The sequence below is a fragment of the Ostrea edulis genome, chromosome 1 (genome assembly GCF_947568905.1).
Source record: "Ostrea edulis chromosome 1, xbOstEdul1.1, whole genome shotgun sequence".
Lineage (NCBI taxonomy): Eukaryota > Metazoa > Mollusca > Bivalvia > Ostreida > Ostreidae > Ostrea > Ostrea edulis.
The window spans coordinates 25,994,739-26,020,929 of record NC_079164.1 but is presented as its reverse complement, the minus strand read 5'-3'; the positions used below and the strand labels follow the sequence as shown (position 1 = coordinate 26,020,929).

At 35.6% G+C, this 26,191-nt stretch overlaps 2 long non-coding RNA genes across 2 annotated transcripts; both read left to right on the top strand.

Moving 5' to 3' along the window:
• Positions 1 to 5,873: 5,873 nt before the first annotated feature.
• On the top strand, positions 5,874 to 11,250 carry LOC130049186 (uncharacterized). Its single transcript, XR_008797753.1, has 4 exons — positions 5,874 to 5,998; positions 7,841 to 7,900; positions 9,534 to 9,669; positions 10,914 to 11,250. It is a non-coding gene; the product is annotated as an uncharacterized LOC130049186 (long non-coding RNA).
• Positions 11,251 to 18,339: 7,089 nt separating this feature from the next.
• On the top strand, positions 18,340 to 25,305 carry LOC130049027 (uncharacterized). Its single transcript, XR_008797609.1, has 6 exons — positions 18,340 to 18,698; positions 18,923 to 19,566; positions 19,669 to 19,957; positions 20,528 to 20,647; positions 21,494 to 21,562; positions 25,099 to 25,305. It is a non-coding gene; the product is annotated as an uncharacterized LOC130049027 (long non-coding RNA).
• The last annotated feature ends 886 nt before the right edge of the window (positions 25,306 to 26,191 follow it).

Sequence of the window (26,191 nt, the reverse complement as noted above, 5' to 3'; positions counted from 1 at the left end):
TCAGAGTATAACGTTGATAACTCCCTTTCTTTTCAATGAATTGGTTTCAAAATTATACCATTAAAATATATCGAGATTCTTCACTGATGTACATGTCAAACGTTTTGACAAACACGCAGATGTACAGTCGATTAGCTTTGTTTGCAAAATGTTTTAACCTCTTTAGCTCTCATCTGAATGAAGGACATAGAATGAATGTCATACTTCCTGCATATAATTGTCTATCAAACGATTCAATTAAAATTACTGAAATAAAATGTTCCACTTGACAGATGGTGACATTTGAGAAAACATCTGTAACGGTCCTCGTTACATTAGCACTAGCTGAATTTCAAATTCCTCTGGTATGAGAAGACTTTGACCTCGACCTATTCTTCAAACAAACAAAAAACAAGACCCAAAATACGCAGTTCTTTTATATTGTGCTTCAAAAAATGTGCAGATTCTATATCTTTGGCATGCAAAATATCCCATATCTCAAGACTCTAATAAATCTGAGAAGAATCCATTCTTAAGGGTGTTTGCTCCTGTTTATCAAAGTCTTGAGAAAATGTGCATCAAATTGTTAATACTGATATGACATGAAGTGATTTAATAATATGATTTAATAATATATGTGCTCGGAGTTCTGAATCCTATCGGTTTCCTTGATATAATGATATTGATAATGATACTATAATAATAATAACAGTTATGTATCGTCTTATATAAAAACCGGCACGGTGGCAGAGAGGTTAGAGCGTTCGCCCCGCATTCATTCATTCGAATCCCGGCCGCGACAGACCCAAGTCGTTAAAACAGGTAGTGATAGTTCCATCGTCAAACGCTCGGCAATGTCCGGGTCTTCGGAGATGACCTTAAAAACGGATTTCCCGTGTCACAGTAGGTGTGGCACGCTAAAGAACCCTAATTGCTCAATGGCCGTAAGTGTCGAGCATAGGCCTAAATTTTGAAGCCCTTTACCGGTCTGGGTGACGTCTCCATATGAGTGAAAAATTCTCGAGCGAGACGTTAAGCAATATACAATCAATCAATTAATCAATCTTATATCAAACAAATTACTCTAAGGCACTTTACAAGGGTAAGCAAAGTAATGCAACAATACAACACAATTAAATCAACTTATATATATATATATATATAATCTCGTGGGGATCCGGGTTAGAATAGGCCCTCAGTGCCCCCTTGCTTGTCATAAGAGGCGACTAAATCGGACGGTCCTTCGGATGAAACTGCAAAAACCGAGGTCTGTGCCACAGCAGGTGTGGTACGATAAAGATTACTACACATATTATCACCAGTAATTTGAATTATCCCCATTACATTGTCAGTCAAAAGTCAAACGGAGAATAATCAAGTTGTTTTTCTTTACCCTACCAAATGAAAAGGTGAAAATAACGAACAGTGATCATCCCCAGAATTCCTATTTAAAAATATAAAATTAAGTGTAGGGCAAGCATGGACCACTGGACATATCAGAAATGGGACCAGGTGCTTAGGAGTAGTAAACATTCCCTGTCGATCGGTCACACCCGCCATGAACCCTAGGGCTATATCAGATGAACGGAGCAATCCGCAGTCAAAATCATTGTGTGAAAAACAGCCTAACAATTGGTATGAAACACGTCAGACAGCATTTGATCCAATGGTAGGTTGTATCGTTAAATTAGATCGTTATAATGATCATAAAAATTGCAAAATGCTGACTTTAAACGAGACTGTTGTAACATGAACTTATTTGCAAGTATCCTGCATCGATTTAAAAACTGACAATGCGCACATGTTCTTGTATATCGAATCAGTGGAAAGACATAAACACCATATGCAGGTGATAATGGCATATTGCTACACAAAAATGGGAAGTGACGATGGAGAAGCTGACGATTTCCCGTTTGTCATAAAATTGAGTTGTTAGTTTGCCGTTAACATCTATGTTCAATATAAAAATATCCATGTATGAAGCATATGTGGAAGACTCTGTGGTGTCTTATTTTCAGTTTACTGGGATATGTGAAATCAACTTATGAATGAAAATATGTATTTTTAAGATATAAAATGTCGATATACATGTATATCTAAATGTCGAGTTGAAGGCCACAGCAAGATAGATGAATAAAATCTTAAATAAGAATATAAAAATGGGTCAACTGATAAAAGAGCACAATTCGTGCCCATGGGAATTCCAACTGACTGTTTGAAGACTTGATCACCAAAGACGACGAAGATATTGTGAATGGGGAACTCCGGCATCTAGGGATGTTGATTACCACCATTATTGATTTAAAACCTGTGTCCTGGTATTCTTTTATTTAATGACCCCTTAGTTTCCTCGACATAGATAAACCCACAAATATTACATTCAATTGCAAAGACAACGTTAGAAGATTTACAAGTTAAATTTTCAAAGGCTTTTGTACAGTAATTATGTCCCATGAGGTTCCTAATAAATGAATGATCAATATATCACAGGTTGTACAGTTTTGACAGAAAGAACTAAAGCCATAAAGTACTAAAATTGGCCCTTTCGCCAAAATAAATGATACTTTCACAGTTGATGCTCAAAGATTGATAGGTTATAGAACAATTTATTTTATAACAATATCTTTTCTAGATTTCGTTTTACAGTCGTTTAAACTTGGTGTTGGTTTTTCAGCATTAAAACTATATAACGTCATGATTCTTACGTCATGATGTTGACGTTATGAGAATTAATGCACAAAAATGGACGTATGGGTTAATATATTATATTTTGGGGGCATATTCTGGTTGTAAACCAAAGCTGTTAAATTCCTAAAATATTAGGAACTCCTAAAATATTATGAACGTGTATATTTTCTATGATGTTTAAATTTGTGACATATTGCCCCTCCTTACATGAAAAGTGAAATGTAAGAGATTGCACTGTTAATTATAGCTTATTAATTAATGAAAAGGATTAAGTATTCTACTAACACAAATTAGATGATACGTTTTACTGTTTCCTTGATATCCACGCGTACTTTAGATTCTCCCACACTGAAATTGGACAAGTCATGCTATGATATGGTGCTAGTATCCAGGTTTCCATGGTTTGACTAGTAGCGGGATTTGCATTGCCTAAAAGCTCTTGCACAGTATTTAAAGGACATATCGCATGTTTCCAAAGTTCATTAAATCATATACAATTTGTTTTCCTTATGCATATAGGGATTAATTCTAATACTTATTTCGTCGAAATACTGCGATAAATAGCTACAATACGATTTTATAAATAAACCCCGAGTTACCTATAAGCAATACAAAATAAATAGTTGGGCAAACACGGATCCCTGGACACACCAGAGGTGGGATCAGGTGCCTAGGAGGAGTAGGCATTCCTTCTTGACCGGTCACACCGGCCGTGAGCCCTATATCCTGATCAGGTAATCGGAGTTATCCGCAGTCAAAATCAGTGTGCCAAGAACGGCTTAACAATTGGTATGAAACACGTCAGACAGCATTTGACCCAATGCGAGGTTGTATTGACGAACTAGATCGTTATAACAACCATGACAAACATTTCGTTCATCAGGTAGTCACGTGGTGCTGTGACGTCACATGCGCTCTTCTCCGGTCATCTGATAGAGAAAGTGAAGAAGTACATGCATGAAAGGCGAAGACAAGGAACAGCGAACAATTTCATATATCCCATAAGCAATACAAAATAGATAGTTGGGCAAACACGGACCCCTGGACACATCAGAGGTGAGATTAGGTGCCTAGGAGCAGTAAGCATCCCTTGTCGACAGTATATATACATTTTCTCATCCACTAATACCATTACAATCACTCCCTTACTGTATTTACGCTTCGTCGGTGTTATCTTCTAACTGCATGCACACGTATATTCTAAACATTTTCAGGCTTCTGCGATAATGACGCTCTCTATGTACAAATGAAATAATCTCCCAACGCGGCGCCGTGCTTGGAACAGAAAAAGAAAGATAACTCTTGCAGATATTGACTACACAGTTTGCTAAAAAGTAGTTATGTTATCGATTTACCTGGAATCAAAAGTACCACACACTGTATATCTTACTGTATAGTAATAAATATATATTTCATAAAACATGGTTCAAAAACTTTCAAGATATAGATCTATAAGTATGTATTAACAAGCAGAAAATGGTTTATTGCTCTACTAACAGACAATAAGATAACTAGTCTGTAGCAGAAATATCCATAGCTTAATAATAGCTGAATATCTATTAGAATAGTTCATAAAACATGGTTAAAACATCCAAGATATAGATCTACAAGTATATGTTAACAAGCAGGAAATGGTTCATTGCTCTACTAATAGACAATTGTATAAATAGTCTGTAGCAGAAATATCCATAGCTTACAGATCAGACAGATCCTCCGGTGTAATGTATCAAAGTATCTGTGTGAATACTTAAAGTAACCAATCAGACAAACTATCTAACCCTCTTTAATTGAAATGACTTTGGGCAAATTATTTCTAACTTTGGAATCACTCATTTCTTAAACATGCGATTTTCTTTAAATATGCGTGCTGTTATTGTCACTTGAGATATATCCTGGTTTCCCAAAATAAAAATAACCTTTGAAATTTTAATGTTTTTGAATTGATTGATTCATTAAATATTGTTTAACGTCCCTCTCGAGGATCTTTCACTCATAATCATATGGAGACGTCACCATTGCCGTTGAAGGGCTGCAAAATTTAGGCCTATGCTTGGCGCTTACAGCCTTTGAGCAGGGAGGGGTCTCTATCGTGCCACACCTGTTGTGACACCGCCCCATTTAGTCGCCCCTTCGACAAGCAAGGGGTACTGAGGACCTACTCTTACCCGGATCCCCACGGGTTCGAATTGATCATCTAAAACAAATAAACGTATATTTTCATTGTCAAAATCTATGACCAATACACATTGTAGAAAGTTTTTCTTTGTTTTACGTCGAGAAATTGTTCACTCCTGTAGAGACATCGCTGGGTGAAGTACCACAAAGTTAGACCTATGCACGTCACTTGGGGCCGTGACAGTGAGGATTCTTTATCGTGACAACTTCCGCGGCGAAATGAGGGGGCGGATATGGGGGGTAGTCCTCTCCCCCTCCTCTGAATAGTAATAAATTGCATTTCATTTGGGTACTGAAGCGTATTGCATGCCAGTTTACTACCCATATGCACTGCAACGGTTATAATACCTATACATATAACAGGCTGAAATTAATTTGGATTCAAGACCTGGACAGAGACAAGCAGGATAGCAGAAAGGGCAGAATGGAGAGGAATTGTTCACTATTCTCTACAGGGATAGAAGGAAATAAGTCAAGTAAGTCAAATATAACAGGCTTACTACTCTGACCATGCTTTCCGCAAACTGAATGTAGCCTCAGTAGATTAAAATTAAAACCGGCATCGAATACGTATAGCCGGTGCGATCAGTTTGATGCAAATTAGTGGCGAAAAGGTGAAAGAGAAAGAAGTTATAGACAAGAAGTTTAAGAATCTCCCCACTAAACTTCTTTCTCTCCCTCCCACTGGGTTTATCCATATTTTATAAACTCTGTGTTTTTTCTAATTCAATATATTTTAGTTGTGAAGTATAAATAAAATGATTTTATGTACGTTACAGCAGCAGATATTGTATCAAATGTTTTTCGATGAAATTGATTGTCCCCGACACACTTCAAACCTGTTTCTTCTTTCAACAGAAGTTATATCAAATAGACGTACGCAATGTGGCTATACTGTTGCGTTTTCTCCCTTGTAATTGTGCGGCACAGTGTAGAGCAATGTTTGGCATGAGAGGAAGATATTTCAGACGTGAAGGACTGACAACTTTCAACACGACACAAATTAAATTGCGTTTTTCCTGTTTCTGATAGGAAATATAAAAAAAACCCCATAGACGCCGACAAAGTGTGTTTTAAGGTTTATTGCATGGATGTTATTCATCAACCTTAACAAACTACCGGTATGTTCTGAAGTCACAGGTTCTGAGTTTACTGGGTGAGTGTCTGTTTGATTAATTGATTGAATATTGTTCAACGTCCCTCTCGAGAATATTTCACTCATATGGAGACGTCACCATTGGCGGTGAAGGGCTGCAAAATCTAGGGCTATGCTCGGCGCTTGCAGTTTTTGAGCAGGGAGAGATTTTAATCGTGCCACACCTACTGTGACACGGGGCCTAGTTTTTTTTTGCGTTCTCATCCGAAGGACCGGCCCATTTGGTCGCCTCTTACGACAAGCAAGGGGTACTGAGGACCTATTCTAACCCTAATCTCCCCGGGTAAATCCTTTTCGATATAGATTTTAAATCTTTTGAAATTGATATCGTTGTTTTATATCAAATCTCCTAACTGATTGGTATGATCAAAGTAGAAGAGCATGCACGTTTGCTTCTTTTTGATTAGATAATATTAAAATGTCTATAGTTCTCTCATATGAACGAGGAAGACGTGAAGATATTCACAGCATAGATAAATAAGATAAATGTCTACAAATTGGTGGAACAAAACATATCAACCCACACACGCATATTTTAAACATGTTTTAAAACTGCAATTCTTAGAATGTCCATAAGCTAACTGTTCACCACCGCAACGCGGAAAGAGACACAGAAATACCGGTGTCCGTGCGTCCGTCCGTCCGTCTCACTTGACTTTGTGGATGCAACTCCTCTGAAAGTGCTAAACGATTTTGTTCAAATTTTGTAGGATTATTAGTCACCATATTGCACCGCCATTTTAATTCTACAAATTTTACAGGAGGTATGGGACTTTGTTGAATTTGTACATGCTACACTATTGGAACACTTTGTGGACGCAACTCCTCAGAGACCGCTGTACGGATTTTGTTCCAATTTTGTACGATTGTTAGTCACCATATGTACAATTGATCATATTGCGCCATCATTTTGATTCGAGAAATTTTACAGGAGTTAGGGAATTTTTGTGCTTCAACTTTTTTTCCGGCGGTGGGGGACATGGCTACGCGTATCATTCTTGTTTTCCGGAATAGATTTTGTCAGATAAAACTGAATGCTAGCATTATCAATAAGGTGTTGATATACAGAATATATGTAGATGAATTATCAAAAATTCATCATGTGACTGCATTACGTTGTCAGTTAACCGCTGTTTAAGACATTCTGAAAATAAAACTTCATTATCAACATAGTGGTTAAACCATACATCACCAAATCCTTTCGACAATAATAAACGCTAACTTGACACCGCCATTAATGCATGCAGGTATTATGATTGGGGAAAAACATTTCATCATACATGGACTACAGAATACAATTTTTAGTTTTGAGAAATTTTAATCAGTATTTAATAATTTTTATCATACGTCAATTATACAATGGCATATGACCACCATCTCAGACCTATACGCCTCTTTCATTCAAACGCCTCCTGATGATGATGTAGGAATATAATTAGGAAACCCCGAGTTCTCTCGATCCCGGAAACCAATTCCAACCCCAGAGATTAGCTTCGATATTGACTGTTTCTTTGTCAAGTGCCTGGCTACGATAACCAAGGGTCTCTCGAATGTGACCTTCAAAAACAAAGGTTCCGTATCACGGTAGGCATTGACACGATAAAGAGCTCCCACTGCCACGGCGCTGAGCGCCAATCATAGGTCTAATTTGTGGTATTTTACCTCCAGATTGTGACAATCCTTCATGAATGATTTAAAAACAAAATGAATATATATTAGACAAAACAATAGAGAAACACATACTTCTATGTTTTATCATGTATTCATCTTTCATCTTCACCTTTCAGTAGGAATATAAAGACATGCCATAGTTTTACTATATTGCATATTGAGATTTTTCAGGTTTGGACTGCTTGCTGTCTCGTGTGTAAAAGAAGATGACAACTAATGGGGCCAACATACGTATGTATAGCGGAATCAAGTACATCTACACATATATTTACTTTTGTAACGTGCCGGGCGTTTGCAGACAATCTAGGCTCGTGCCCGGTTCATCCGAGTTTTGATGAACAATGATGAATCTGACCAATTTCACCTATCTGGAGTTTATCTCTCTAATTGCAAGAGGTACAACTAGTCGCAAAAGATATATACATAATTAACACCTGTTTGGTGTTTAACCAAATACAAGAGGTACAAAAAATTGCAATATATACAACATTCTTTACACCTGCCTCGTGTGTAACATTTAACTCCTATGTACAGCTGGCACTTGTCAGATTTATGACTGTTTATAGCCACTGGCCTTACCTCTTGCCACCTGCCTATAACAACTTTAACTTGCCACTTGCATATACCACTTACCTAACCCACTTGCATATACATCTTGTCAGTAAGTCACTTGTATCTGCCAGTTGTATATGCCATTTCTCTTTACAACCTATAATTGGGTCAAGCTGTCTGATGTTTTTCATACTGATTGTTAAGCCGTTCTTGGCACGCTGATTTTGATTACGGATAACTCCGTTTACCTGATCAAGACATAGGGCTCACGGCAGGTGTGACCGGTCAACAGGGGATGCTTACTCCCACCTCTGGTGTGTCCAGGTGTCCGTGTTTGCTCAACTCTTTTGTATTGCTTATAGGAGTTATGAGATTGATCACTGTTCGTTATCTTCACCTTTATAGGAGTTATGAGATTGATCACTGTTCGTTATCTTCACATTTATAGGAGTTATGAGATTGATCAATGTTCGTTATCTTCACCTTTCTTCAACCACTGGGATTAATATGCCAGTCACTTGATTGTTTACGTTTCATAAACCAGTATCATTGCTATTGACACTTGATTGGATATTCAATTTATACCCGATATAGTATCTTAATCGATTTAGTTACATAGAAGTCCTTTAACAATCGCCTTAAATGGCTGCTCACTATATATGTCTCCGTATGTACCCATATCAACAGGCTATACGATTTGTCATATCTTAATTGAATTAGGAGCTCAAAAGTCTTCATGACTATCCACAACATGTATAGTTATTTCTGTTGTTGTTAGCGCTATATAATCAATGCACATATTAATCCCGATATTTGCACTGATCTATGTTAACAATTACATTGCCAAAGGGAGATAATTCACTGTCTGTTTCACTTTGCTGATCGTTTGTGGATTTCATAGTTTCCTAGGATATACGAACATGTACAAAAGAATTATTTTAAAAATTAGTTATATCGATTTCTACAATTTACTTCCAAAATGTAAATGATTGCAAGTTGTGAGTTATCTAGCATAAATCTGTAGTTTTGATTATTTGGAATACACAGGGATACACAGGGAATGCCCGACTATTCAAATGCAAATTGTTGATACAACCATGAGAAATTATCATATTTAATATTTTCTGTAAAGTTTGTTTTAGTAACTTGTAATAATCTGAAAGAAAGCGTGGCACACACATGTAGCGAGGGAAAGATAGTCAAAAATAATTTTGCCAAATTCATTAAAGAATGTTTTCATTCTTCTCTGATAGTCGGTCGTCCAATGAACATGCATGCTCATCTGACTCAAAAATATTTTCTATCGACACAGAAGGCAACAGTACCATAGTGATTTATGATGAATATTCGTCAAAGAATGGAATGAACGTATTCGTTATACTGGTTACAGAGCTCATAGTCGTCGTATCCATCTTCCTTATACTTCTGATACACTTTCTCAGGAAAAGGTAAGAAAGCTGAATCCAGAAGTCTTTCATCTGTGTACAGATATATGAAGAAATGTTTCAAAACGTTTCATTTGCTTAATGTCTTACAAAGCAAGCTTTCCGATGTATATTTTAAATCATATTTAATACAGGGACTCAAATTTCATTCTAAAATTTTCAGTTTTTTAGTGTTGTTTCCTAACAATAATGATTTCAACTTCTCCATCGTCAACTTCCCATAATTATGTAGCAATATTCCATTATCACTTACATATGGTGTTTACATCTTTCAACTGATTCGATACGCAAGAGCTTGTTCTGTGTATGGTAAGTATTTCAATCGAGGCAGGCTACTGACAAACAAGTTGATGATGCAGGGGTTTCAATAGTCTCGTTTTCAATAGTCAGCAGTTCGGAAATTTTATAGTCGTTATAACGATTTAGTTTGCCAACACAACCTATCATTGGATGAAATGCTGTCTGACGTGTTTCACACCGATTGTTAGGCCGTTCTTGGCATCCCGATTTTGACTACGGATAACTCCGTTTACCTGATCAAGAAATAGGGCTCACGTCGGATCGTCAGGGGATGCTAACTCCTCCTAGACACCTGATCCCACCTCTGGTATATCCAGGGGTCCGTGTTTGCCCAACTCTCTGTGTTGTATTGCTTATAAAAAGTTATGAGATTGATCACTGTTCGTTATCTTTGCCTTCCTTAAAATGAAAATTGAAGAATGCTTCACGGAGTAAAATCATTTGTTAATATATGGTATCAATATTACCAATTGATTTATCAATAAATACAAAACACGTGATACCAAACTGTGAGGAAATTTACAGAGACATGTTTAGACATATATAGATTAATTGACTGAGGTTTTACGCAGTGTTGGTAATATTTCAGCCATTTTACGGCAGTTCACTTATTGAAATATGTTTGGTTGTGAGTGTTTGAGTTTCTCCACCAGGGAATATATATATATATATATATATATATATATATATATATAATATATATATATATATATATATATATATAAATATATATATATATATATATTCAATGCTGTTGCCTTTGATATCTTTATTAATTGTAATGATAGCCATTTCCTCATGAATGTGATACACGTAGGATCGTGATAAGGATAGTTCGACTGGAAATTCTGTTTGATGGGAAGATTTTATGCAACGTTTGCAGTAAATGCTAATAAATAACTATGTTTTTAAAGAACAAGCACGACTAATCGTTTGTTTCTTTATAGATAGCAGAACTACACATGAACAGTTGAAATCAGAGACAAAACATGTAACATCAGGGGACGACACTCAATGTTGGTGGAATGCAATTGACTTTATAAATATTCTGTAGCATTATGAATAAATGAGCTAAAGATATTTAGACGTGTCTATTGATATGAAAGGTACCCGATGATATTTATCAGTCATATCTACCTTGCTGGTCACCTGTTGTGAGAGGCCACAGTGAACAGATGGTTTCAGTCTCGCAAGACTACCTTGTACCGTTTAATTCTTTGAAGAAACTGTTTATGCCAGACCTTTGTGAAACATGAAATGACACAATAAACACGAACGAATGCATTGTGTTCTTTGAGGAATCTTGTGAAATTAAGGATCTTCTTCTTCTTAATGATGGTAGTAAGGTAGCTCACTTCACTAAAATTTATACTCTGTGTGACACCACGTCACAAGATGATGATTTAAATGTTTTGTGAAATCATTTGTATCGAACAATTTGTTTGTCTATCATCGTAGGTCAGTGGTTAAAGCATTGGGCTGGTGGACCAGAGATCTCGAGTTCAAATACCCCAGAGTCTTTTATTCATGTGTGTTGAAATTATTTTTTTGGAAATCGTGTTTTTATCCAGATTTGTATATTTTTGGCATATATACATATTGTATATCATCATATCTTTTATAATTAAATCAATTCGTACTGATTTGAGAGACCGTTTCTGAGTGTAGTGAGCCACCTTAAGTATAAAAGTTATACATATATAATTAGTAATATATAGTAATATATATATAGTTACAAAGGAGGAATACTTTATAAAATTGTTTAATCCCAAACTTAATAGGAAATAAATGTTTAAAATTCAAACTACATTGAACTGAACTCTGTAATTGATTTCCAAGTATTGTCTAATATTCTGTGTATTATACAGCTACCAGTGTAATTTATTATGATGTCACATAGGACAATTACTTACGTCGTGATATGTTGACGTTACTTAGCAATATTATTTCATTTTATAACTGTCTGAAGAGGCATTAAAGCCGAAAGCGCTAACAGTGAAATGTTATTCGAGTTGTGTTACTTTACTTTTATTATTGGATGTATTTACTGTATCAAATACCGAATTCTTTTTCACAAACTATATATATATATATATATATATATATATATATATATATATATGTGTGTGTGTGTGTGTGTGTAAAACTTATGCGGTACCAATTTTGATGCACCAGATGCGCATTTCGACAAATAATGTCTCTTCAGTGATGCTCAACCGAAATGTTTGAAATCCGAAATAACTATGAAGTTTAAGATCTAAATATAGCCAAAAAGAGCGTGCCAAACATATATAGTTATAGTTATCAATAAAAGAAATACTAGGAGTATTGCTTTAAAAGTAAGTATTTGGTAAGACAAACGACTAAATATAGAAATATCTTTACTAACTTTAGTCCTGATATTTCTTATTTTAAAACATTTAATGCTTACATAACGGCACATTCAGTCATTCACTGTCATGATGGTCTAAATGCTGGGCATACTTATGAACTGGCACACAGGCTATGTATTTTATATACCACAATGACTAATCTGATTCACAAATGTTTGATTACGAGAGGTGTGACCAACTATATGATTATTATATCATAAACCTTGCATACGAGAAGAAAGAATTCTTGCTGTGGCCTTCAAATCGACATATAGATATTTCAGTGACGTTTTATCTATGACTAATTCGATATATCTCAGTGAACTGGAAATAAAAGACACTACAGAGTCTCCCATGTCAGAATCGTACTTAGAGATGTTATTTAACATAGATGTTAACGGCAAACTAACAACTCCACTTTATGACAAACGAGGTTACTTCAGCTTTAACATCGCTAACTTCCTATATTTATGTAGCAATATTCCATTGCCACCTGCAAATCGTGTTCATATCTCTCGACTGATTCGATACGCATGGACATGTTTTGGGTATGATCTGTTTTTTAAATCGATGCAGGCTACTGACAAGTAAGATGATGTTACAAGGTTTTCCAAGGTTTGGTTTAAAGTTAGCATTAGCATATTCTATGATCGTTACAATGATGTTAATCTACAAATACAACGTGTAGTTAGGTCGAATGTTGTCTGACGTGTTTCAAACCAATTGTCAGGCCGTTCTTGACATGCTACTGCAACGTAGATAATGTTGGGAATCTGACTAGTCTAAATGCAAATAACATAAATGTGATTCGTTGATATACACAAAGCCATAGTCATGAATTTCGTTCATACAAAAGTCCAAGTATTTACAAAATATCACTTTATTTACTTTTACCTGTTGTCAAGAAACAATTAGGTCCACGTCATATTCGCATTGACAGTCTTGATTACGTTATTTCAGGAAGCCAAAACTAGTCCATACTTGGATTTTTCAACACTAGAATACAGATTGGAATTCTAAGATTATAGATGTTGCCCATTACCAGCTCTTTAAATCACCGCAGGTTACAAAATGAATATCCTTCCGAATAATGACGTCAGTTCCTTCAGCTTGAATGTTATAACAAAGGTATATATGCCTTTAGCATAAACAAGATTCTTCGTCATAAAAAAAATCATATATTGTATCATTTCAAAATTCATATCCTGTAAATATACTTCTATTATCGCATCCAAACTTTTTAATTACAAACTTAAGATAATCTTAAATGTAATCCATCTACATGTTCTTCTTTCAACGTTGGTTTAGCTGGACATGTCATTACTGGTGACATCGACAAAGTTGAAAACGACGAACTGAATTCACTTGTTTTAAAAGGTCTTAAATCTTCATCTTTCATAGCTCCGATTTTTCTGTTCACAACAGAACTTCATCTCTGGTATGAATTATATCGAAGATAATGCCAGACGATAAGGTAAATATAAAAAGAAGAGCTTAGCTCCTTGTCTGAATGGATTGAGGTAAGACAAATATTGAAATCTCTGAGACACATAAAAACAAAGTACATACCATTTATCGTTCTGGGATTAGTAAACCAAAGGTAATAAAGGAACAAAATAGGTTACACGAAGAATTTGTATTCGTTCCAGCTGACCAGAGACATATATAGCAGAGATCAGTAATTTCCTCCAGTTTCGTATTATCTTACGATCCTCTGTTGTTTTGGTAAAAATATACACACTGATATACCATAAAAGGTCTGATTAAAGATTTTTAGAGATATATATAAATATACATGTAAGTTTTTATTATTTCAATTAATACGTTTCATTATTATTCATTATTAAATAAATATTATGAATTAACGATTTTATACGGAGGTTGTACAACAAGTACTCCCCGGAATGACAGTGTATAAAATATAGAAGCAACTCATTATAACATTCCAGATATCACAATGTAAGTAAATAAATGAATTGATTAGAATAATTTTTGTTGGTTTCAATATGCTACAGCCGCAAATATTTATATGCATGTATATTCGGTTATTGCTTTGCTTAAGATCCACGAGGTGCAATCAGAGTTGCAGACATGCGCAGTATAGCTAGTCCAGCGAGTAATATTGCCATCATCATGTGACATATATACGGGGTATGTCTTGCCATTTCATTCTATGACACATTCAGCACATTTGTGAAGCAAGTTTGGTTCTGCAATCTATTGAAACTCAAAATCTAATAATATTCATTTATTCAATCTGCTTACCATCATGATGGTGAATTTAAGCATTTTCAATGCAAATTTTCCAATGAGCAAGGGCAAATTGTGGATTTCAATTTAGAGGGGCGTGGAAAAAATATGTTGGTCGCATTTAAGTCCCCATTTCGTCCTGATGAGAACAAGAGAGCTTAACTGCATTTTGATAATAAAATATCTTGTGTAAAACTAATAGAATTTTCACATACACACGATGCTCTTATATGATTTGAGAATAAATAATGTTTCACTTTTCAAACTTCATCCAATCATGTTTGATAACCATGTTTGCTTCCTGTGTCTGGCATCTTATTCATAAACAGACTTAGAAAACGTCCGTATTTTTCATATGTATTTTGTAAACTTCCTCAATAGACATGCTGAGGCACTTGTCAGTTTTATAATAGTTCGAAGCGCATCGGTTGATTTGAAAATGATTTATTTTAAGTTCTACTACAATTCCGGACACATCCAATATTGAAAGCTAAATATGGATATTTCATGCACCTTTAATTTGTTGTTGTTGAAAAATCTGAAGTGCTCTTACATAAATGATATTACATGTGCGGTGAATCAGGTCATACCCATCAAAGAAAATCGGGTGGTGTGGGGTTTTGTCATGGTGATAACATGTTTCCCTTGCAGTGAAATAGGTTGGGCAAATGCTATTTATATATTGGTCGACCGCAGATCAGTTTGTCTGATCTCCGCAGCGGTGCAGAGAAGTCCTCGAAATACGCTGAAAAGCCTATCCTTTAAAAGTAAAAGGCTACGTTAGGGCTGAATTAGCCTTATGGTGTAGGTTGGCTAGCTGATTAACCATCGTAGCTTTGACACTTGGCAATAAAGTCTGAAAAAGTCTGTACCCAGTGTCAAAGTGAGCTGGAGACATCAGCTGGTACGAGACATCAGGTCGCTTGCCTGAACCATTGGTAAAAGCCAATTGTCCGGGGACTTTGGATTTAAGGAATTGAAGGGTTATGTTAAATGAAATCCCTGTTGAATAACCACCGTAAATTTATTGAATAAGTTCATTTCTTGCTTTGTGGACAACATACATTTTTGTAAAACATATGTACTGCGAAATCCCAGGTGTAACCGCGTACGTGTCCACTGATAATTATCGACCCTCTGCTGAACACACGTTACACACGTATTAGTTAATGCTTTTTTTAAAGTGAGTACTGAATTTGAATTGTTTCTTGATTTTGTGTAAAATATTTCATCTTACAATTTTCGTGTTTCATGGAAGTAGTTTAGAATATTTTGAAATTTTAGTGGCCAATTTGATGATTTGCATCAAAATTAGGTTGTTGAACATATATATTAACAGTAAACTAACAACTCAATTTTATGGTAAATGGGAAACATATGATGTCAGCTTCTCTATCGTCAACTTACCATATTCATATAAAAATATTTCATCATCACCTACATATGGTGTTCATGTCTCTCAACTGATTCGATACGCAATACCATGTTATGCGTATAATCAGGTTTTTTTTAAATCGACGTAGACTAACGACAAATATTTTAATGTTACAATGCATTGTTTCAACAGTCTCGTTTAAAATCAGCATTTCGCAAATTCTGTAAAATGTAGGCAGGGAAAGAGCTGGGAATCAACGGTAAAAGTTAAAAGAGACATTTCATGCTTTAATTACATCAAACCTGCCTTAATTTTCTTTGATTGCAATCTTTATTTAATCGTCAGATACAAGTTTCTAAACATTTTGTAATGGTATCGTCATAATCGCCAGATGACTGACTACCGGTTGCATCTTTTTTGGCAGTCTTTACTGTCGGTGTTGGATAATAATCGGATCCTCCACTTTTATCACTGACGCTGGTATCGCATCCTTTACTGTGTAATGGTACTGATGTTAAGCTCTTCCTTTCCTCCGCTTCGTCATAGTGAACATCGGCATACAAACGAAAGGATCTTTCGCTGATGGTAAGGTACGAGTAGAAATCTGGATTTTGTTCCGCGGTCTCAGACATCTCCTCACTGTTCTTTGCTTCTAAACGATAGTTAGAATTGATGACACTCTTTATTCATGATACATATCTATCGTTATGATGATTTTACAAATATACAGTATTAATCCGTATTACAAAGTTGTATTTTTAAAATCAAAAACTTTATCTATTTTAAAGATTTATTTTGCGAATGGCATAACTTCAATTCCATCAATTTGGAATTTCATAAATTTTCATATTGTGTCTCTACATATTTATAGAAATATTAGAGTCTTTCTTAGAAACGGGGCGAAATTGCGAGACTTTGCTATGAATAGATACATATTGCGAATGTTCAACAATCTATATGATATCTACTCAGTCACAGATTTAAAAATGTTTTGTTGATTATTACATAATTGATAATTGCTCTTTATCTTATCAGCAAATTTGAATCGGAAGTTGGCGAATAATATAACATATTTACACTATCCCATACACAAAGAATAGTGTCGCAGATGATTTTGTCATAATACAACATAATAGGATTGTGACGTCATAAAGAGAGAAAGGTTGGTGACTTTTAATGTTATTGATGATATCAATCATCAATGAGTTTGGAAAGTTTAAAAAATTTTAGCGCTGAATTTGCGAGCCTACTTCTTTGATTTCGCGGCAATTGACATTACGTGTTCCATACTAGATTTTTGATCTTGCTGTTCATTAGTTTATGGTAACAATGACTGCAGTGAGTTTTATTTCAATAATGCAATCATTTTAGTAACAGCATGACAGCTTGATCATCCTGCAAATGTTTAGGTGCGGTTTCATTGAAAGAATGACATAACGTGGTCATCCAAGCTAACTTTACTAAAACTACACGGCCAATCAGTGATTGAAATTTGCACACTCCATCAAGCGAAGTGGCACGCCGTTATTTCAACGATAATAAAAACATTAGGACACTTACTCGTAGCTGTTTTTGTCCCCCTTTTCGAGTTTCGTCTACAGACAAATACAGTAAAAATAAATACATGTATCTATGCGTTGTTATTACAGCACTAAAAAAAATATAGTGAAAATAAATACATGTACAATGTATCTATGCGTTGCTAAATTTTATTTTCCTGTTGAGTGACCTTCCCAAAATTTCAAATCCCAAGAGTCTTTTTAAAAATACATTGACATTTGATGTTTGTCACTTTTACAACTTGTCCTCCATATGAATCGATAATTATCTTAAATTTCTGAAGGCTTTTGTTAAACCTAAATTTCAGTCATACAATTGTTACGTTTCACACTTTTTATGGTAAATTCAGTGATTGTAACTTGTGGGTCTCCCAAGTCTGTATATCAGATAGAAATACAAGTAACAATACTTAATAAATTTTTATATAAACTTTTATTTAATAAATTGTCAAAGATGGATTACTAAGCGGTAATAAATTATAAAAGTAGATAATTCCCATAAATCAATAAGAATGGGATTTTAATATCCCATATAAAATTCTTCCCAAATGTGGGAATACCCTAATATATTTTCTGTAGTTAAACTAATAAATAAATTTGAACAGGCATCAGTTCCCAATACTAAAATATTAATTGGGATAAATTAATTACCCATCTGCTTTGGATTTCCATTTTTTTTCTCTGTCCTCGTCAGTTGAGGCCTTGAGCGAAAAGCTGCTGCTGATCAGCCGACCGCTGTTTATATCGTATTTCGTTACTAGAGAAATGACGTACGATCCGCTCCCCTTTCCCGCAATTAGATCTGCACCGGAAGTTTATTGTGCTAAGCGATCTCGTTATAGTCAAAACAATGCGAGATCCGCGGGAATTGGGATTATGTTAGTTGGAGGATCATTCGACGCTTCATAATGTCGGAATAACATAATTAGTATGTTATTTTCAATAATACATTAATGGGAAGTGCATGTTAATGTGTCAATCTTTGATATGAAAGACTTTGTTATTTCTACGTTCCCAACCAATGGAGGAAACTCGGGATGATAAAGCATGTCGATAGTAACATGTAAAATTAATAAATATCAAGATCGTAACACTGCCCCCTTCCTAATAGGCATTCGTCCTCGAATGGGAACTTTATCAATCCATTGAAAGGAAAGGAAGCAAGTGATGTCAAAGGTAAATATATTTTCAATTATTTTGTCATGTTAATCATTTTAAAATATTTACAATACAGATATACTGTAACAAAGCATTGTCAACATATTATCTTATAACAATAAATATCACGTTTAGATAACAACAAATATAAATATAATATTCAAATCGTTATTAACTTGTCTCTGCTAGTTCATTTTCTTGTACATTCTACCACTGTCTACTGTTCACTTTTCTTCCCACAGACCTTCCTGGGATTGACTCTTCTTTTCCACAGCCATTACTAACCCGGAGAGTTCAAAATACTTAGCCTCAACATAAATCTGTCGCAAAATGTTTAAGTCCGTCGGTAGTACACGTGGAAATGCCTCAGGTGAACGTAAATAATCCAGTATAAAGTCAAAGTAACGTGGATTTCGATCAATGAAATATGTGTTGTCATTTGGTTTGAATGGCGAATTTGGATGGACCATGGAAGATAAAATGGATGATGGGTCACTAGACAAAGTCAGTTTGCTGGTTTCAAACTTTCTTCCACCAATGTTTAGAATCACCCGACTCGAGTGCTGTTCCTTCAGGACATTCAGTTTCACATCCATGTGGTTTGAGGGCACATATGAAGGCACCTGTTTTGGTGACTTAATTTCATACGTATCCTCTTCTGGAGCATGTATGGACAAAACATCTTGATGTTGACCTGTGGCTTCTGCTTCTCGCTGTTGTATCTGTGTCTCTTTGATTGATGAGTGGCTAGATGTTGAAGAAGAACCTGATGAGCTGGAGCTTGATGAGGAAATGGAAGAGAGAATAGACTTAGACTTATAGATTTTCTTTGCTGTAGTGGGAGCTGGATTTGTTGGGTTGGATGTCACTTTCGATTTTGGAGCAGGTAATTCTGAAGGTTTAGGTTGTTCTTTTTGTTCAGGCGCTCTGTCTTTTCCACTGTTATCTCCCTTACTTGTTGGTTGCTCCATTTTTTGTTTCTTTTTAGGTTCAATTGGCTCAGTGTACAAAGCTCTCTTGGCTCCAGGAGCTGCATGAAAATTTGGAGTGACTTCCTTCATGAACGATCCAACCAAGCTCGATCTCTTTCTTTGGAAATCAGCGAACTCCTTCTTCTCCTCATCACCATACTTCATATTGGATTTCTTTAGTATCTTGAGATGGTATCCAGTACATCCATGTTTCTGATCTTTGCGACCTAGCATATATTGGCAGATGTTACATTGATAACCAAATCCCGAATGCGTGGCAGTGAGATGGCGTTCAGCATGTATCTGGTTTGTAAATTCTCTTCCATTACATAGTAGGCATTTAAAACGTTGGACCTGTGGAGGTACATATAAATATTTGTCGTGAGTTCATTTTGAACTATGTCATAGATACATTCAATATGTAATCATACTACAACAATATAATCATGTCAATTGAAATTTTCTCTATATATACTGTATTTGACGTAATATATATATATACTTTGTCGAATTTTTATGCTTGAAACCACTTGGGAATATTTTCCCCATTGTAGATTTTCAACCTATTATGGTGGATTACTTCCCCTTTATGTCTAAGGTGTTTCTGAATTTTGTAAAGGACATCATTTATTTTATCTTTGATTCTGAATGGTCCTGCCCAATGTCTGGATAGTTTGCGTTCTAAACCCAGGTTTTGGTTAGGATAGTATACCCATACTGCATCTCCTATTTTATAGGGGTTATGCTGGATTTTTGCATTATACTCTCTTATCATGCTTTGGGAATTTAATTTAATATTTTCCCTTGCAAAGTTGTGTATTACATTTATTTTATCTGATAAATTTTGTATATATTCTGAAGTGTTGCCTTTTTCAGGGTTAGTTCTCCCCAGTACAAGATCAATAGGGAGTGCAACTTGTCGACCAAAGACCATTTTATTTGGGCTTACCCCAGTCGATTCGTGAACTGAGGATCTGTATGCTAACATAAGGAAAGGTATTAATTCATCCCAATTTTTCTGATTTTTGTCAACAAAAGCTGACAACATATTTTCAATTGTACGATTAGCCCTTTCAATCATCCCGTCAGATTGGGGTCTGTAGGGTGTTGTTCGAGTCTTCTCTATCCCCAGTAGTTTACATAGTTCTTTGAATATGATGGACTCGAACATCTAACCCTGATCAGAGTGCAACTGCATTGGTACACCAAATATAGGAATTATATGTTGCAGTAATTTTTGGGATATTGTCGTAGCCTTTTTGTTTTTCATAGGGATTGCATCAATCCATTTTGTGAAATAGTCCCCAATAACTAACAAGTAGGAATTTTTTTTGTGGGTGATGGGAAGTGGTCCCAATATATCTAGTGCCCAACGTTCCATTGGTACTCCCACATTATAAATTTGTAATGGAGCTTTAGGCAACTTATTCGGAGATTTCCGTGAAGCACAAATGTCACACGTTTTGCAGTAATTTCTGACATCGAAAGACATTTTATACCAAAAATATTTGTCTCTGGCCTTTGACAATGTCTTTTTGTAACCTAAATGTCCCCCAGTAATTCCACTGTGGATTTCTAACAAAACTTCTCTAGCAAATGAACCAGGAAGGACCACCTGCAGTTTTGGGGTTATATGTTCCCATTTATGGTACAAGATGTAATTTTGCCATATGAGGGAATCAAACCTAACCCAATAATATTTGCAAGCTTCACTCAAATTTGATATATTTTCCCATAAAGGTTTATTCTGGGATTTTACCCACTCTATGACCTTCTTAATATCAGGGTCATTTTCTTGTATTTCTTTCAAATTTTTATCTTTAAATGATAATTGTTTTGTAGAGCTTTGAGAAGTAGATGGCAAAGCGGCGTTTTGATTCCCAGAGCGGGTAACCACTTGGCATGATTCAGGTTTGGCTCTAACCTGTTTATTACTAATTCTGTCAGTATTTTCTGATCCATATTTTGTCTCAGCTCTTATGCAACGTTTGCAATTTTGGTCGACACAAGGTCTACGGGATAGGGCATCCGCATTGTTGTGTGATCGACCTGCTCGATGTTCGATTTTAAAGTCATAGGAGGACAGTGATTCGAACCACCGTGCCAGCTGACCTTCTGGGTTTTTAAAGTTTAATAACCATGTCAATGACCCATGATCAGTTCTGACTTTGAAATGTTTTCCATATAAATAATGATGGAAATGTTTAACTGATTTCACTATTGCTAATAGTTCTCTTCTGGTTACACAATAGTGCCTCTCAGCTGAACTAAATGTTTTGCTAAAATAGCTTATGACCTTGACAACCCTTTCTTGTTCTTGGGAAAGGACCGCTCCTAAACCTGTATTGGAGGCGTCCGTATCCAGGATGAACAAACCTTCATCCTTTGGAAATGCCAAAATATTGGAGCTAACGAGAGCTCTCTTAAGTTTGTCGAATGCTTCTTGACAGTTGGGTTCCCATAAGAATTTTTGTCGGGATTCTGTCAATTTATGCAAAGGTCTGGCAATATCTGCACATTTTTGTACAAATTTCCTGTAATAGGAACAAAGTCCGAGGAAACTTCTTACATCCCTAACATTTTTGGGAATAGGCCAATTTTCCACTGCTTCAATTTTTGATGGGTCAGTTGATATCCCATGTTCATTTACAATATGCCCAAGGAACGAAACTTCCTTTTGTAAAAATGTACATTTCTTTGGACTCATTTTCAAGTTAGCTTCTTGAAGTCTGGTGAAAACTTGTCTAAGATTGTCAATGTGCTCTTCAAAAGTTTTTGAAAGAATAATGATGTCGTCTAGATACACCAAACAAATTTTCCATGATAAGTTAGATAAAACTTTTTCCATGAGTCTTTCAAATGTGGCACCGGCATTGCATAGCCCAAACGGCATGTTTAAAAATTGCCAATGACCACCCCCAGGGATTGAAAATGCAGTTTTGGGTTTATCCTCTGACGACATTTTTACTTGCCAGTACCCACTTTTTAAGTCAACTGTAGAAAACCATTTTGACCCAGATAAAGCATCTAAAGTTGTGTCTATTCTGGGAATAGGATAACTGTCTTTAACTGTTATGTCGTTAAGTTTTCTATAATCTATACAGAACCGGATTGTCCCATCCTTTTTCCTAACAAGGACTATGGGAGAACTCCATGGACTGTCAGATGACTCAATTATCTTTTTATCCAGCATATCATTGATTTCTTTTTGTGCTTCTTCAAATTTAGCGAGAGGTATTTGTCTAGGGTGTTGCTTTATGGGTTTTGCATTTCCCGTATTAATAGTGTGTTCCACTAGTTCAGTCAAACCCATGTCGGAGGAATCTTTAGAAAAACTATTTTGAAATTCCTTAAGTAAGGCTATGAATTTTCCTTTTTGTTTTGAATCCAAGTAATCTGGAAGTTTTTCCACAATTTGCTCTAAATGCTTTGGCTAATGGGTTTCATTTTGGATGTTGGTGTTAAGGGAATTGATGGAATGTGTACATGATTCATACATTTCCTCTACTTTCTCAATATTGGCAACAACAGTCCCTTTATAGATTTTTATACTTTGATCATTCAAATTGGTGTACCGTATAGGGATATTTTCCCCGGTATTAACCTTAACCAAAATTTTGGGAATAAGCACTTCATGCTTCTCTACAAATTTTGTAGTAGGCTCTACAATAGCAATTTCTCCAAGAAATAATGGGTTTTCCACTTTCCCAGATGCTACTAATTCACTATTTGGAGGTATTTCTATGTCCTCAGAAATTGTAACTTTACTAACTGGGATTTTCATTTCTTCTCTATTAAAACAAGGGATCTCTGTACCCTTAATTTTCAATTTCTTTTTCTTAAGCAATATGTCACATGCATTTGTTGCCATAAAATCTATCCCTAATATACAATCATTACGGATATCTGCCACCAACACATTGTGGGTAACAGTAACATTTCCCAAGCTTATACATAAGGGGATTTCCCCTTGAACCAAAATATTTTGCTCATTTGCAGATGTCAGGTTGATAGAAGATGGTGTCAGTTTATCTTTACCCAAATTTTTGGCAACACTAGAGCTGAGTACTGTCACACTAGCCCCAGTATCCACTAACATGGGTATCATTTTATTTTCTATTTTCCCAACCACATAGATTCCATCACTCCCTACTTTCATAATGTCATTTATTCTGATTTCATTTGAATCATCCTTGATTGAGGATTTAATTTCATTTTCAATTTTTCCATTGAGTTTGACTGAACTAACTCCTTTGCATATGTCTACTTTATTATCTAATGATGTTGCTTGGGGTCTAACCCATATCTCTGTCGACTTCCGACCCCCGAACCCGACGTGTGGTAGTTTGTTGGATTCTTATGGTGGGTGAAGTTTTGTCTTGAACGGTTGTCGTTGTTACCCCATTTGTGATTGGGTTTATTTCCCATAAAGGGAGGTTGATTTGGGGGATTATTGAGTTGGGTTCGTTGTCCCTGATTTATCTTTACAAAATTTTGTATCTCTTTTGTAAGGGCTTGTAAATCATCCCCTATAGCTTTCTTGATAGCCCCAACAATATCTTGTTCTGGGCTAACTTTTATATTGTTAATTGAATGAGCCCTTTGGGCGTCAGCTAGTTTGTGGGTTTCGAATCTGATTGCTAGTATCTCAGCTTCATTTATATTTCTTGGTCTCATTTCCCGCAAACGCAGGCGCATATCAGAATCTGTCAGAGCATCTATAAAATAATCTAATGCTAATGTGTCAGTTACTGCCGGGTCTGCTGTTGGATATGCCCTTCGTGTCAATTTCTTTATTGATTGGGAAAGTTCGGGAATTGATTCATTATTTCCCTTTACTAACCCCTTCAATTGGGCTCGATACATTTCTGATCGTTCTATCGACCCATATCGTGTATTCAGGGCCCTAACCAATGAATGGAAATCATAACGTTGGGATTCATTCAATTCAGTCAAAACTGCCCTAGCCCCACCAGTCAAACTACTTGCTAGACAAAGTGATTTCGTCTGGTGATCCCAGTTATGAAGTTTAGCAAGAATATTAAATTGCGTTAAATATTCGTCAAAGTCATCACTCCCGTCAAAAGTTTGGGGTTTGATGCCAACTGAATTTCTGGGTACAGAGGCTGCATGAGCTAGCCTAGCTGTACAAGTGTTTTCATTTTTATCTCTAAATTCTAAATCCCTATGGTTTGTTATGGGACCGAACATATCGTCTCCCATTCCATGGGACATGCCCATTGTCGGATATCTGTCAGATCCCCCATACCCGTTCATTGATTGGGTGTTTGGTTCATCTTTATGTTTGAGTTTGTCAATTTCTGATTGTAATCTTTGGGATTCTTGCATCACTTCACTGATTTGTTTCCCAACATCTTGTTTCATGAATAAAAATTCTTTGCTCATGTTTTGCAATGCATCTAATAATTGCTCATTTATATTTTCAGATTGATGGGTTGCTGATGCCTGTTTGGGAGAAGATAGAACATGATAATCTTTGGATAAATTAGGAGATCCCATATATGATCTGGGATTAAATACTACCTCTCCAGAATCTTCTAAATTGCTGTTTTCTCTAGACATCTTTCTTTATATAAAAAAATATGAAAAAAAATGGTTTTATTGGATATAATAAATTGTCTTCTGAATTTGAATTTATTGTATTTGTTTTCTATCTAACCAGAGTATGGGATTCAAAAATAAATCAATCCCACTTCTGACACCAATGTTACGTTTCACACTTTTTATGGTAAATTCAGTGATTGTAACTTGTGGGTCTCCCAAGTCTGTATATCAGATAGAAATACAAGTAACAATACTTAATAAATTTTTATATAAACTTTTATTTAATAAATTGTCAAAGATGGATTACTAAGCGGTAATAAATTATAAAAGTAGATAATTCCCATAAATCAATAAGAATGGGATTTTAATATCCCATATAAAATTCTTCCCAAATGTGGGAATACCCTAATATATTTTCTGTAGTTAAACTAATAAATAAATTTGAACAGGCATCAGTTCCCAATACTAAAATATTAATTGGGATAAATTAATTACCCATCTGCTTTGGATTTCCATTTTTTTTCTCTGTCCTCGTCAGTTGAGGCCTTGAGCGAAAAGCTGCTGATGATCAGCCGACCGCTGTTTATATCGTATTTCGTTACTAGAGAAATGACGTACGATCCGCTCCCCTTTCCCGCAATTAGATCTGCACCGGAAGTTTATTGTGCTAAGCGATCTCGTTATAGTCAAAACAATGCGAGATCCGCGGGAATTGGGATTATGTTAGTTGGAGGATCATTCGACGCTTCATAATGTCGGAATAACATAATTAGTATGTTATTTTCAATAATACATTAATGGGAAGTGCCTGTTAATGTGTCAATCTTTGATATGAAAGACTTTGTTATCTCTACGTTCCCAACCAATGGAGGAAACTCGGGATGATAAAGCATGTCGATAGTAACATGTAAAATTAATAAATATCAAGATCGTAACACAATCACACAATGAAACAATCTGTACTTGTAAAACACT